Source organism: Ambystoma mexicanum, chromosome 9 (assembly GCF_040938575.1).
Source record: "Ambystoma mexicanum isolate Mex_15411 chromosome 9, UKY_AmexF1_1, whole genome shotgun sequence".
NCBI lineage: Eukaryota > Metazoa > Chordata > Amphibia > Caudata > Ambystomatidae > Ambystoma > Ambystoma mexicanum.
The window spans coordinates 1,539,074,529-1,539,090,508 of NC_090931.1; the positions used below are offsets into that span (position 1 = coordinate 1,539,074,529).

Genomic DNA, 15,980 nt, shown 5'->3' on the forward strand with positions numbered 1-15,980 from the left:
ACACACACAACACACCCATAACACACCCTCCACCCCCACCTTCAGCACACCCCCAACATAAACAAACCCCACTTACCTTCATCTTCATTCTGGTTCCCTGCAGAGCCAGTTCCCTTTCACTTCCGTGATCAGTAACCGGCGCTGCAGAGTCCTTTTCTTTTATTTTTTTTTAAACGGAAGGCTGCAGGGTTGTCCCACACAACCCCCGCTCACTATACCATGAAGTATAGTGAGTGGGGCAATGTGGGGGACACCCCAGCAGCTCCCATTTTTTTTTCAATGCTACCACCAAAGGTTCGAACTTTTGGTGTTCAAAACTTTTGTGGTAGCATTTTTAGAACTTTTGGTCAATGCGACCATTTATTGTAGGTAATTATGCCCTAAACCAGTGATATCATTGTTTTCTGTGGCACATTTTTAAATTGTAAAGACCTTCCATCAAAATACAATGAAACATAAAATAAAATGCAAATGTAGTCCGATTCGAGATATTGCTGCTCTTGCTCAGTTGACATCTCCCCTCCTCATGTCACAGAAGCTCCTGATTTGTTGCGTGTTTGGGTTGGAGAGTTTGTGACCTCTTAGCCATGTGTCATAGAAGCTTGAGCGTTGCTGCGTTTCTCTGGTTGGGCATTTTGTGATCTCTTCTCCCCATGTTACAGAAGCTCCTAGCTTGTTGCATGTTTGGGTTGGGTAGTTGGTGATCTCTTCCCCATGTATCATAGAAGCTTGAGCGTTGCTGCGTTTCTCTGGTTGGACAGTTTGTGATCTCTTCTCCCCATGTTACAGAAGCTCCTAGCTTGTTGCATGTTTGGGTTGGGTAGTTGGTGATCTCTTCCCCATGTATCATAGAAGCTTGAGCGTTGCTGCGTTTCTCTGGTTGGACAGTTTGTGATCTCTTCTCCCCATGTTACAGAAGCTCCTAGCTTGTTGCGTGTTTGGGTTGGGTAGTTGGTGATCTCTTCCCCATGTATCATAGAAGCTTGAGTGCTGCTGTGTTTCTCTGGTTGGGCAGTTTGGCATCTATTCTCCCCATGTTACAGGAGCACCTGGCTTGTTACGTTTGGGTTGGCCAGTTTGTGATCTCTTCACTATGTGTCATAGAAGCTTCCGTGTTGCTGCGTTTCTCTGGTTACTCAGTTTGTGATCTCTCCAGCATGTGTCATAGAAGCTTGAGTGTTTGTGTTTCTCTGGTTGGACAGTTTGGCATCTATTCTCCCCATGTTACAGGAGCACCTGGCTTGTTACATGTTTGGGTTGGCCAGTTTGTGATCTCTTCACTATGTGTCATAGAAGCTTCCGTGTTGCTGCGTTTCTCTGGTTACTCAGTTTGTGATCTCTCCAGCATGTGTCATAGAAGCTTGAGTGTTTGTGTTTCTCTGGTTGGACAGTTTGGTATCTATTCTCCCCATGTTACAGGAGCACCTGGTGTGTTGCATGTCTTGGGTTGGTTTCTTTGATGTTTTTGGTGGGCAGTTTATGATCTCTTCTCCCCATGGTACAGAAGCTCATAGTTTTGCTTGTATTGGGTCAGGCAGCTTGTATATGTCAAAGAAGCTGCTGGTTTGTTGCATGCCTTAGATTGGACACCTTTCTTTATTTTTTTGATAAAACATTAATGGAATAAGAATGTGATGGGTTTTCTTGGAGGGTTGACCTGTATCGCTCCCACAGGGAGTCTATAATCAGGATGTACTTCAGACAGCAAAACAGCCATTTCAGACAGTTCACCTGACCGACTCTCAGGAACCTGTTAAAAATGGCTGCCAAAGAAAATTGTCAAAAACAGATCTGTATTATCGGTTATGTACTGATAAGCATTGCATCTTTGAGGCTCTTATTCCCAATGGATGTGCCATTCTTGTCTTGTATCATTCCTGGAAAATTGAGGGGGGTTGGAGGTGTTAGTTCCTGCCCATTTCTCCAAAGTTCTCTAGCATCACATGTTACGTTTTCTTTCTTCTGGTGTTCCGCAGCGAAATTGGAATTGTTTCCTGCTAAGAAAGTGTGCATTATTTATATTTATTTAAAGAACAGGAATGTCAATTTCGATCAGAAAGGACTTCCAATAACACATTTACAGATGGTTGAGGCGTTCCCACAAAGGGTGCCTGTACAATAGCATAAAGATGAGAATAAGTATTGAGCCAATTCATGAGGGTATAAGCAAAGCAAACAAACAAAATGTATATAAGAAAACAGGTCATTTACAAAGGTAACATTGACCTGAGGGGGCAAGTGCACCAAACTAAAGAGGAGCACTCATTCATGTACAGAATTCTATTTTTAAGTGTCACTCGAGGCAGTGGTTGGGGTCAGATAGTGAGGGTGGGGGAGAGAGCTGTGGGGAGCTCCCTCATTGGCAAATATGTGATGTTTGAAACAAGCTTTGAAGGGATCCCGTTGGGCTGCCTATGATTGTTTTGGAAAGTGGGTTCCAGTGGAGCAGGGCAAGTAGGGGAATAGTTTGAGGTTTATTTTATTTATAAAGCGCAAACCAGGCCCAGGGGCAACCGGGCGCATACTCTTGACAGCAGGTTACAATAATCAGTACATACGCAATAACTTTACACAAATATACAACAATATATAGAAAAAAGTACCATTGGCAGATTATAATACAAGTGCAATAAGAGGTGTATATACACAGAACGTATATTACACGTGGAAGCCGGACTGAGTGAGGGGCCTCCTAAATCCTGTGAGAACAGCCAGATTTTATCGTTGTTCTTGAAAGGTTTGGAACGACGGTTCAGTTCTAATAGGGGTAGGCAGAGTGTTCCAGAGTTTGGAAGCTAGGACAGGGAAGCCCACACCACCCGCTTTTTGAAGTTTGAATCTGGGCAGGGTGAGGCTATGAGTTTGGGCTGATCAAGAGGAGGCACAGGGATTGTAGGGGATGGTGAGGTTGAGTGCAGCAGAGCATCGGAGGGAACGAGATGGTGAATAAACTGAGATGCAGTCAGACCGATACTGAAGAGCCAGGACCATTGATCGCGTTATGGACTAAGAGAAGGAACTTGAAAAGAGAGTGGTTGTGCATAAAGAGCCAATCACCATGTTATCGGTAGGTAGAAGTGGGGGAGTATCTGGGCAGGTTGTAGAGAGGGTGAGTGTCTACAGGGAGGAAAGAGCAGAGAGGAAGGCCAAGGAGTAGGCTTGAGCAGTAGTCCACTTTTGTGCTCAGCAAACTGGAGATTTGAGATTTTGTACAGTGGTTAGTAAGAAAAGGACAAATTTCCCAAATGTCGAGGAACATAATACGAACAGTAAAGGTAGTGATAGTGATGAATTGTTGCAGTCATAGGTCTCTATCAAGAGAACCACAAGATGGCGAGCCTTCCATGAGGGAGTAAGATGGTCAGGCATGGAGGAGATTGAAGAGGGGATGGCATTGGAAGGTGGGAGAAAGGTTACGTCTGTTTTTGAAGTGTTCAGCATGAGACAGCGAAGATCCATCGAATTGCAGTGAGAGAGTTCGTAATCTGTTCCGAGATGGCTAGGATGAAGGAGACAAAAGAGAAAAATATTTGATGGTCCTCGGCAAAAAGGTGATGGTGAATGTCAAAGAATGAGATACGTCTTTTTAGGGCAGAGGTATAGAAGATGGAAGAGCCGAGGACTGATCCTTCTGGTCTGCTGACAGAGAGAGGGGTGGGGTCCGAGATTTGCGAGTTCCAAGAGATTGTAAATGATCAATCTTCCATGTAGGATGCGATCCAGGTAAGAGCAGATTTGTTAACAAAGGTCGTGCATTGTGAGGAGTGGTTGACATCGTCAAAAGCAGCAGAAAGGTCCAAAGAGATGAGTATAGAATAGAGTTTCAAGTGGCAAGCATTAAAGTGAAATGAGGGCCGTCTCTGTGGAATCTCTTCTACAGAAGCCAGATTGAAGTGGGTCTCCAAGGCCATTATCCTCAAGGTACTTAGTGATTCGGTCGAAGACTACCCCCCCCTGCCCCCTGGACTTTTGAATAATGGAGGAGAGAAACAGGGCGATAGTTTACTAGTTTCCTGGGACATTTGGTTCACCAGAGGGTTTCTTCAGCAGGGGAAAGACAGTTGCACATTTCAAGGAGGCAGGGAAGAGTCCAGCAGAGATAGAGGTTAAAGAGCTCAGAGAGATAGTGGCAAGCGATTGAGACTAGTCTTTGACTATTTGGGGAGCAAAAGGGTCACTAGTAGCGCAAGATGGGATGGCACTGAGAAGGATGGGTGCTAATTTAACAGGAGAGGTAGGTGAGAAGTACGTAAGCTTAGAAGAGGTGGGGGAGAGGTGGTGAACAGGAAGGCTGGGGAGGGGGAGATAACAGGGTTGTGAGTGTCATGAATTTTAGAGATTTTAGGGCAAAGGTATTGGGCAAAGTGATTAGTAGAAATGGAGGAAGCGATGGATATTGGCTTGAGAGGTGTGAGCAACGATTGAACGGTAGCTGAATGTTTGTGGCGGTGATTGCGAAGAGAGGAGATTAGGTTTGTGATGTAGGAGGATTTGACCGGGTCTAGTGCAGAGGTTAGGGTAGCAAGGGAGTAGGGAAGGTGTCCGTAACCAGCGCCAGGGTCTTAGGTCATAGCGCATGTTTATTTTGAGGGTCTGAATTTCAGGGGTGATCTAAGTCAGGATAGAGTTGGTCAAATTGAGTCATAAGTGCACAGTGAGAGAATGCACGGTGAATTGAAGAGGCATGAACAGGGGAAAGAGACAGGAGAGAGGTCCTCACATCATGAGCCCACTGGCTCCCAATAAAGGAAAGGATCGTATTCAAAGCCCTGACACTGACCCACAAGTGCATTCACCTCACTGCTCCAGCATACCTCTCTCAAAGGATCCACCCCGTCTCCACTACCAGGCCAACCAGATCACCATACACCAACATGCTCACGGTGCCACTAGTAAAAAGAGTAAAAGGGGGCAGATCCAGCTTCCCCTATCTCGCGCCCACTCACTGGAATGCTCTACCTCCCACTATCCGAGGTGAGGCCTCCCTCACCACCTTCCGCAAAACTCTGAAAAGTACCCTCTTCACATAAGGCCCGACACACCAGCACGAATACTTTTCATATATGTTGTAATATACGTCCCAATGCAAAATCTGTAACAACAGTATGATATCTTGTAGTATTCATAATGTGTTAACAATCGCTATCATGCCTGTACCATGTAACTAAGTTATTGCAAGTAACAGCGCCTCAATGCCCCTGGGCTGCTTGCGCGCTATATAAATATAAATAAATAAATAAAATAAATATCACAGTAAGGGGCAAGAGAGTCCTGCCTGAATTTCCTCTTGGTCATTGAAGGGGGAGATGAGGTGTTGAAGGTGGCGGTACCTAGATGTTAAAGTGAACAGTGGAGTAATGAGGGGTAGAGGAGTCAATGGAGAGGTCAGTGGAGGAGAGTGAATTAGAGAGAAAAACAAGGCCAAGAAAGTTCCCAGCAGAGTGGGTAGGCTGGTCGTGGTGGGAGTAGAGGGAGTGGCCAAATAGGAGGGATTTAAGTTCAAGGCAAGTGGCTGCAGAGGGCTTGGGAAGAATAAAGGCCCTCAGCAAGACAATGGGGATGTCAATATGAGGTGACCTAGGAAGAAGGGTCAGATCGGGGAAGAAGGATTTGAGAGGACCAGGGGGTTGATGGAGCTATAACAGTGAGAGGAGTAGGAGGAAGGAGTTGAATTGTGGCATATTCAAAAGTGGAAGAGTTGAAGTCAAAAGGGGGTAGAGAGGCAGTGCCGAGGGCCTCATTGTGAGGAACTCCACACTGCTGTTACTTCTTTTTTTTCTTGCATTGGTGAAAGTCTCGAGCCTTCCACGCCATTCCAGATTCTCTCCAGTGTGCACTACCCTTATTTTTCTGCTACATCGAGCAACAGTAAAGGCCATCTTCTTGACTTTATAGCACCTTTTCCCTTTCTGATTCCTTATCATGATCCAAACACTTTCCTTTGTTATGTTCCTTAGTTTGGACTCTTTTCGTCTGTGACCCCCTAAACCTCCAAACATCTGGTAACATTCCTATAAAAACCTGAGGGCCCCTATTCCCGATTCTGTTCTGACATGTTGGCATGCCTTGGCTTAATTAAAGACCGACCGCTGCTACTGTAGACATGTGAGGGGAGACTCTTGCTGAAATACTCCAAGAATATCTGCAGAAATGGGCCGATAACGAGCGGGTACCATGGTCTCAGTTGGGTTTTAAAGAAGGCCTATCGCCAACCCATGGTTGCTTGACCTTTAGACTCCTTGCTGAAAAGAATATAATTCACAAGCATTCAACAGCGTTTAGCATCATATGCAAGTGAAAGCGTTCAGATTGGGTGAACTCGTGGCCATTATTAAGAAGGGGGAGATAAGGTGTTAAATGTGGAGGCACTAGCACACTAACACAGAAATCAAGGATCACCTTGGCATAAACTACAAATTGGCCAAAAAAAGATTGCGATGGAAAAAAAGAGCTAAAACAAGGGTGTGTTCAGCAATAATGTGTAGATCGCGATCCAATCATAAATGAACAATAAAAGAGAATTATGAATTTTAGGATTAAGGGATGCATTAACTTTAAAAGGCGGATACTCTCAGGTGACCCAGAAATGGTAGCAATGTATTGCTAATTGGTAATACCATTTGCCTCAAAGCTCGTGCGCGGAGCAAGAACGAGTGGTAAGAACCAAAGCTGGTGCGGCTCGGAAGGCTTCTAGAACACTCCAGGGAGCATGAGGCCCGTCTTTGATCCTGCCAGTGATCTCTACGAGGCCCAAATAGCTAATGAGCATTTCTGGTCAGGAATGCCACGGACAGGGCCGGCATCGGAGGGACTAACTAACCGCAGTAAGCCAGGTCCATCAGAGTTGAATTGCCACTGGTGGCCATTGATGCAAAAGTTAAAGCCGCCAGATAAAGACCTTTAATTCTAGTGGATCATGCTAAAGTCTTTGCTTTCCAAACGTGTTGTCCGAGGATATTGTTGAAATCCTGCACATAAAGAGTTACTGCCATATGTTTTGTGCCCTAAAAGAGCATGCGCCCCCCTGGAATCTAAGACTGGGAGAACTGTTCCCATGCAAATAGGAATTCTGCCCCAGTTTCTGTCATCTGGTTGAGGGGGCCAAAATGCCCAGCATTCCTTCCAGAGTGCCCACAGATTTCTGGGCACCAATGAGGGCGTGCAGAATGTTCTAGTCTTGCACAAGCTCGCTCTTTTGTGGAAGATTAAGACCTTCAGTCCAAACGGAGATGTTGGGACTTTTGCACGAATAATCTTAAAGGGGTAGTTCAGTCAGAAAGGTTATCGGCTCAATCGATCGGGCAAGTATTTCCAAGCATATATCGATTGTTCTTCAAAAAATAATTCCAATGCAACTCGTTCAGGAAAAGGGTGCTATGGCAGGACTTTGCTGGATAACCGCACCACAAACCAGTCTTCCTCCTCCAAGACCCGTATTCATCAGGGGACCAGTACAGGAAAACGTCCCAGTCCTACAGTTGTTTGCAGAAACGCTGTGGATCCTCCTAATCTAGGGGCCAGTCCGGCAAACAAGTGTGACCAGCCCAGGGCCGGGGCCTCCCACTTCAGCACCCCACTGGGAGGACGACTGTCAAGATTCGTCGGCGAATGGACAAACATCACCACCGACAAATGGGTTCTGCCCCTCCTCCATCAGGGTTACTCGCTGGAGTTCATGGACTATCCACCAGTCATACCTCCCGTGCGCAAACCAGAGAAGTTCCAACACCTCTTGATCCAGGCAGTGCATGATGGAAAAGGTATCCAGGGATGAGCTGGGCACAGGAGTGTACTCCTGCTACTTCCTGGTAAGGAATATATCACTGCACAACAAGTCAGGGGGGGGGTTGGAGATCCATATTAGATCTGAGCGTGCTGTACATTTCCTAAAGGCACAAACATTCTGCATGGTCATGCTACAGCATGTGTTGTCCCAGCTATAACAAGGAGTCTTCCTGGCATCCCTCGACCTCCAGCACACCTACTTTCACATCCCTATTCACCTCTCACACCAGCGCTACCTATTCTTCATGATGGCAGGGGTACATTATCAGTTCAAGGCCCTTTCATTAGGCCTGAGGTCTACTCCGCGGGTGATCACCAAATGTCTTGCGCCAGTAGTGTCTTACCTGCAGCAGAGCAGCGATCACGTCTAGCTGTATTTAAATGACTGGTTAGTAAGGGCCTCATTTTATCCGCTGCAGATACCAACACCACCATCGCCAACTGAGCAACTGGGGTTCTCATCAACTTCCCAAAGTCGTGCCTGGTTCTGTCTCAACAGTCACTCTATCTCAGAGAAAGGCTAGACACCAACACCTGCACCGCCAGACTCTCGGACATAAGGGTTGCAGCTCTTCTGCACAAGGTGCGCTGTCTCAATGGTACCCAGACGCCTGTTTGCCACTACAAATCCCCGCTGGGATGTTGTCGTCATGCATCCTGTTCGTCACCAACTGCCGGTTACACATGAGATCAGTGCAGAAATTCCTGGATGCCCCCTCGATCCAAGCCTCAGGATCCTGGAACAACCGCATTGCTCGGACTCCGGTCTTCAGAAGGAGCCTTCGCTGGTGGCCTGTGACGGAGCATCTACTGCATGGATCCCCCTTCAGATTGCCGGACCATCAGGCCACCATCATGACACATGCTTCACTGGAGGGCTGGGGCGCCCACTGTTAAGACCAACATACCAGAGGCCTTTTTCGTCGGACAAGGAGACCCAGCACATCAACCTGCTGAAGCTACGGGCAATATTTTGGGCCCTGAAGTCTTTCCTTCCCCACCTGACAGGAAAGGTGATTCGGATTTACACAGAGAACACATCTATGTTTTATGTCTGCAAGCAGGGAGGAACAATGTCCCCTCAGCTTTCCAGTGAGGCCCAACCCTGTGGCATTGGGCTCTGCAGCACGATATGTTTCACATTCCCCTGCACCTACTGGGGATTCAGAGCACTCTGGCGTACTCCCTCAGCAGGGAGTTGTGCTAGTTTCATGAGTGGGAATTGCACGACTACCAGCTTCACCTGTTTCAGATGTGGGGCCCTCTGGAAATTTACCTTTTCACCACCTACGACAGCAGTCGCTGCACGACCTTTACCAGCCACTTCGCCCATCCGCAGAGCTTGGGGGACGCCTTTGATATGATATGGCATTTATAACACGCCTATACACAAGTGTATCAAAGCGCTACGAGGCAAGGGAGGGGGAACAGAGGGAAGACAGAGACGGCGATCTTACTAGGCCAGGTGACACTGAGATCATGCAAGTGCAGGGGAAGGGGAAAGATGTGAGGGGTAATGGGAGGGGGCAGTGCAGTGCATAGGATAACAGTAAATAAATAAAGACAATAAATAGAAAGTGCAGCCGGCTAGTGGCAAGTGCTGGTAGGGGGCTGTAGGGATATAGAAACAGTCCTGAGTGCAAGGGTACCAGGGGGGCAGTGCAGGTGTGCAACCGGCGGGGAGGAGACCTGGGCCCGAGATCAGAGGGTAGCCAGATAACCAGTGCAGATTCAGTTTCAGCCAGGAGATCAGCAGGGGAGAGGAGGAGAGAAAGCAGAAGCAAAGAGGAAGGTCTTTAGGTGCTTCCGGAACCGGAGATGGTTCTCTTCAAATTTCAGAGAGACAGGGAGGCTGTTCTCCCACCAACTCGTTGCTTGGAGAAGCGACTGACCCTGAGGGAGTTGCAGGTGGATGAGCAAAAAGCTTGAGAAGGAAAATATTTAGGAAGCGAGAGTTGAAGGTATTGAGGCCCCAGAAGGCCTTGTGGACAATGCAGAGGGTTTTGAACTTAATCCTCGCCGCCACTGGGAGCCAGTGCACAGATTTAAGTCCTGGAGAGATACGATCCCTGGGCTTGAGGCCAAGGACAAGTCTTGCAGTCCTGTTTTGGATGAGTTGCAGGGGGCGGAGACTAGTGGCAGGCATATTTAGAAAGAGGCTGTTGCAGTAGTCCAGCCTAGAGAGAACCAGAGCTCTGGAGACAGTGAGCTTCTGGGAGAAGGAGAGGAAAGGGAGAATACCTTGGAGGAGGTGCAGCTTTGCATTTCTATAGGAGAGGGAGTTTCTGTATGTACCCCTCGCCCGAATTACTCTGGTGCCTCGAGTCCTCCACACTTTCAGACTGTATCAGTGCAAACTGATATTAGTGGGCCCTGCGGAGCTGAGACAGTTTTGATACTCCAACCTCCTTGCCCTCTCGTCGGCGGCGCCAGTCAAGCTGCGTCGTCACCAATCGCTCCTGTCCAGGAACCAGGGGGCAGTACTGCACCACGACCAGCCTCTCTTAATCTGACCACCTGGCTCCTGTTTTCTTAGAGTTCGAGGCTCTGTCCATTCCCCAAAACTGCCAGGTCATGGCCAGGGCAAGAGCTCTGTGAACCTTGATGTGCTACAAGAGCAAGTGGAAGCGTTTTCTGTTATGGTGCAGAATCCATCAACTGCAAGCTCAGACCAACCAGCTGGAGGAGCTGTTGCCTTCTCTGTTGCCCCTGGCTGAATCTGGCTTGGCACATTCCTCAATTAAAGTGCACCTGGCTGCGATCTCCAGGTACAATTGCTCCACAGGGGTGCCGTCCTTATGGTCCCATCGGTTGGTGAAGGAGTTCTTACGTGCACTGTTCCAGTCTTTTCCACCTGTCCGTTGCCCTGTACCAGCGTGGGAGCTAAATGTGCTACTCACAAGGCATATGAGGCCGCCTTTTGAGCCCATGCACCAGGCATCCATCAAACATCTTTCCTGGAAAACAGCGTTCTTAGTGGCCATAACATCGGCCAGACAGGTGGGTGAGATCCAGGTGTTTTCTGCAAAACTGCCCTATTTGAAGTTTCACAAGGACAAGGCTATTCTATGTACTAACCCAACCTTTATGCCAAAGGTGCCATCCTCTTTCCACCTCAATCAGCAGGTGGTTTTGCCCATATTCTTTGGCACACCGTCGTCTCCATCGGAGCGAACCCTGTACACGCTGGATTTAGGGCACACCCTCAAGTACTACATAGCACACACTGTCATTCCGTACAACAGATCAACTGTTTTTTTCATTTGGGCTTTCTTGCGCCAGGAAGTCTATCTCCAAGTCCTCCATTTCAAGATGGATTGCAGCCTGCATCTCATTCTGCCATTGGCAGGCGTCTCCCTGGCAGGACCAGGGCGCGCTCTTCCAGAGCAGTGACGGAAACTACTGCTTTTCTCTCCTGAATCCCGCTGCCTGATGAATGCCATGCAGCCACCTGGAGACCGGTGCATACGTTCACCAGGTTCTGCTGTGTCGACAGAGATTCCGCAGAAGGGTCTAGAGTCGGCCAGTCGGTTCTGAAGAACCTTTTTGCGTGAGGTTAGTAAGTCTCCAGTGGTAAATTGTGCTGGGAACTTGTCTATTGTGTTGTTTATTAATACTGCTTGGTAATCTGTTTACAGCATGTGAATCTATGAAAGATCCAGTGCTGGATAAGGAATATGTTACTTACCTGTAACTCTGGTTCTCCAGCATTGTTATCTTTCATAGATCCACATGCAACCCTCCCACCTACCCTGCATGGCTCGTCTTTTGGCACTTACTGTCACTCAAGTGCGCTTGCCAAAATCTGAAGATGGCAGACGGGGGAGGAGTTAAGGTAAGTGATACTATTGGCTGCGGGCAGTATGACCCAAAATGACTATGACAGAGCACAAAAGTGACTGAAAGATTTCAGTTTAAATGTAAACTGCTCTGTTACCGAGGGTTCCCAGTCTGACGACAGGGAATATTCACAGCAGGTTCTATGTTCATTTGCCGAATGTAAAATCATCGTGGGACTTTCCATCGCCACAAATTTTTTTTTTAAAACCCTGTTTTTTTTGTGTTTTTTTTGGGGGGGGTTCCCCCGCATTCCCCCCCACACCCCCTTTACTTAAATAATCTAACCCCAACCCGCACAAAAGTCCCTTACCATAAAAAAATTAAAAAAGAAAAAGAAAGTGGCGATGAAAAGTCCCAACGATGATTTTGCATTCGGCAAATGAACGTCGTACCTTCACAGCATTTGAATCTATGAAATATACCAACCAGAGTTACAGGTAAGTAACTTATTCCTTATGCAGACAGTACCTCAGCCACAGCAGTATAATTTGTAGGCTCATTGCCATCCACTTTACCAAACTAAATTTAAAACAAATGCGTTCATCTGAACAGTTGTTGGACATTTTTGTAAGTCCAGAACACGTCCAAACATCTAAGAGTATCATAAATGATTGGTGTGCATTAACACGTTTACTTGCCTATCGCGCCCCCCCCCATCCACATCCATCCCTCTACGCTATCAATGGCAGTTCGCACCTGTGGGCGTGCGCTCGTAGGGTGGCTGGTTGGATGGGAACGCTCAAGGTGCTGAATACCATGTACACCAAGGGTTCTTTGGCACGTGGGCCCTTGTCCACATGGCCACCCCAAACCCAGTGTCTCCAGACTCCCCTTTGAAGACCCCGTCCCTGCAATCAATATATGTATGCATCTCTTGAAACATTGTTCCGGGCCTTTTGCGCTCTACTCATCCACACCCATCCCCCCTCCAGCATCAATGGAAGTTCGCACCTCGGACCGTGCGCTCCCGAGGGGCTGTGTGGGTGGGGACGCTCAAGGTGCCGAACACCATGTACATCTCAAGGGGAGCTTCCGCACTGCGACCAATGCCCACATGGCTACCCCAGACCTGGTTTCTCCAGTCTCCCCTTTGAAGACCCCGTCCTGCAATCAACATATGTATGTGTCCCTTGAACATTGTTCCAGGCCTATTGTGTGCGCCTCATCCATATCCATCACCCCTCCAGCATCAATGACTGTTCGCACCTGTGGGTGTGCGCTTGCGAAGGGGCCGCCCTGGCGGGATTGGGGAGGTCAAACATTGTCATAGAGGTCTGGTGGATGTGAACGAACACGTCAGACATTGACATATACATCTAAGTTACCACGAAACCATCTGTGAAATCGACAAAGGATATCGCCATTGCTCCACTTTTCTACCTTGCTCACAAAATCGGCTCATCTATTCTTCTAAGTAACGGTTAGTCAGTTTTTAGTCTTGTTTTCTGTAGTGTCAACGGTCTCTGCTAGGCCACTTTCTGTTGCTTTATACTCCATGTACAATCCATTCTCATTTTATTTTTTTTCAAAAGGTCTGCTCTATTATCAACCGTACTTCGCATTTTTATCTCTGTAATTAGCACATAACATTACAGACTATTGTTTCCAAATTTAAACTTTCGTAGTGCTTGTTTTCAATGCATCTTTGCTTTAATTGCCATTGTTTATAAAGTCAATTTTGTTTTATTATCAAAGGAATGTGATGTTTTGTTTTACTCACTGTGATACATTTGTAATATTAATATTTATATTTATTTAACAGATCATAAGGACCATCCAACAATGCCTTCTTGTATCGTTTTAGGTTGCACTAATAACATCCATGCTAAACATCAGAGTACAGTCCTGTATGTTTTTTCAAATGATTTAAATTTAATAAGAAAATGGCTCTACAACTGTGGATTTCCATTTTCCAAAATTGAATGCAGAGCCAAGGATGTCTTGGATGACGTGAGGGGCAGTCGATTCCACGTCAGCAGCATGCACTTCTCAGAAGATATGTACAAACAATCACAATACACTAGAAAGCGTTGCTCTAGAATCCTTTGCAAATTTCTACCCAATGCAGTTTCTACAGAATTTCAGCACACGCTGACCCAGGTGTGGACGCAGAATTTTTAAATGTATTTTACCATTTTCTAAATTTGCCTGTATAATATGTCCACTCAATATATATGAATGACCACTCAATATATTGAAATAGGCTGTAGACAGGTAACATATTTATTGGTTTTCATTTATTGGGGAATAATTCCATTGACGTAATGTACTTTTATACATTTTGATCTTTAGATGACTTTGTATCCCTACTTTAGAGAAACTTGAATAGGTTAGAGCAATGGGAGCTTTTCCAAACACACTCGCACTGCGTCCTTTTAAAAATAGCTCATTATTTTTACATCACCATGTCTGTCTTTAAGTAGACAGCACTTATGGAAGTAGAGACTGTTACTATGGAGGAAATCACAGACACATCCAACATCCTAATGGTGAGGCCAGGCACCTTGCACACAAACATTTTTTAATCGTTTTTGATGTGGTCTAAATTATAATATTACTGTACATTTTCTATCGAACAATGGTATGAATATTTACATCGACTGAAGGACCCTTATGCCACATCAGCTACTATTCGGGAGTTAACAACAGCCTCGCTCACCTTTCAAGTACATTTTTTAGAATAATCCTTTAGATGCAACTATACAAAATATGTATTTGTTCAAGTTCAACCTAAAACATATTGATTGTTATGTATAATATTTGTTTTTGATACAAAGTGGCTTGTAGGCTTCTTTGTCAATTTCTATCATCTTTTTCATGTATGATTTTTGGGGATTCATTTATACTAATGGTTATAGATCAACAATATCTTTTTTTTACATTTAATCTGTTATTTATTGATAATTTGCAATATTGTCAGCAAATCAGATCAACAACCTTGATGTATTTACCACAGAAACACACACAGCAATGAAAGTAAACCTTCAGAAAAATGTACTTTGTCAATGAATCACATAGACGCTTGCACTATATGAATGGTGTATGTTTTTGTTCATAAACTTTAGATGTTTGGTAGAAAATGGGATAGGTGAAACAAAATAACGTTACAACGCATTAAAGGGGGCACAACTAAATATGTTTTGCAGGATGATCTTGCACCAACTCCCTGCGACATCTCTGAAGGTTATCAGGTACAGTTTTATTTATTATTAATATACATATAGCCAATTTAGGCCTTGTGTATATACATTAAAACATATCGCAACACAAGATAAAAAGAACCGGCACTTCATTTATCCCCCACCACTGACAGTTTGCTTAAAATTTCCATTGCCCATTCATAACTTTTCATCATGTGATAAATCAGATTAGCATAACTCCCTTCAAACAAACATTTCCACATTGAGAATATATAATTTCTCTTATACTTTTCACAATAGGATTTCTTATATTTGTACCTTAAGGCGCCTAGTCCAGCACAATGACACATGTGTTCAGGCGAATGACAAATAATTTAACTGCAGAGACGACACGATTGCTGGTTACAGCTGCTGCCTCTTCCATGCATACTCAATGGTCGTCACCAAAGTTAGCAAATTGTGGGTCGTCCTGGTCGTATGTTTGATTTGGAGGAAAGATTCTACTAGCCAAAATCCACTGGTTCAACTCATTTAAGAGCACCCTGGCAAATATCTTTTCTGGTATATCTAGCATGGCTAATGTGTGAAAATGAGAGGGATTTTTCCAAGAACCTTTTTTGTGGCTAGGCAGGATTGTGCTCTCTTTCCATGTAGGAGGAAACTTGCCAAGTTCACCAATGTTGACAGTGTATGCAGCGCATGTGCACACACGATCAAGGACATCTTGACCACACCATTAAAAGTACCATCGGGCCCAGAGGCGTGCAATGTCGGTAGTTTGACAATCATGTTACCAATATTGTGGATACTGGACATGCATGTCCATTTTGCATCAACCCCTAAATGTACATCATTGGCGGGTATCACAGCTCCCATCGTATTCTCAATGTGTCTAGCCCATGCTTCCTCAGAGACCCTATTGATAGGAAGTTGTCATGTAACTGATCCCATAAAGGCAGTCCCTATGCCTCTATTATTGTGAGTTCTGGCATGATGTGCTAACTTCAGCCACAGTTCTAACTTGGCATTCGCAAAATGGCATCTCAACCACGCTATAACTCATTTTTAGAGCTTTTACAGGCCTGTATCTGCTTATCATAGGGCTGTCTAGAGCCCTTTGTGCAGTTCTAGCAGTCGCAAGTACGGATGTACTTGTGTTTCTTAAGAGTAGCAGCCTTGATACCCTCCATCATCTGAGCAAACATTGATATTATG

At 45.6% G+C, this 15,980-nt stretch overlaps 1 protein-coding gene across 1 annotated transcript in view; it reads left to right on the forward strand.

The window, feature by feature from the left end:
- LOC138489474 (zinc finger protein 420-like) overlaps positions 1-15,980 on the forward strand; it is a 465,209-nt gene that overhangs the window by 174,672 nt on the left and 274,557 nt on the right. The gene's annotated exons all lie outside the window — the stretch shown is intronic.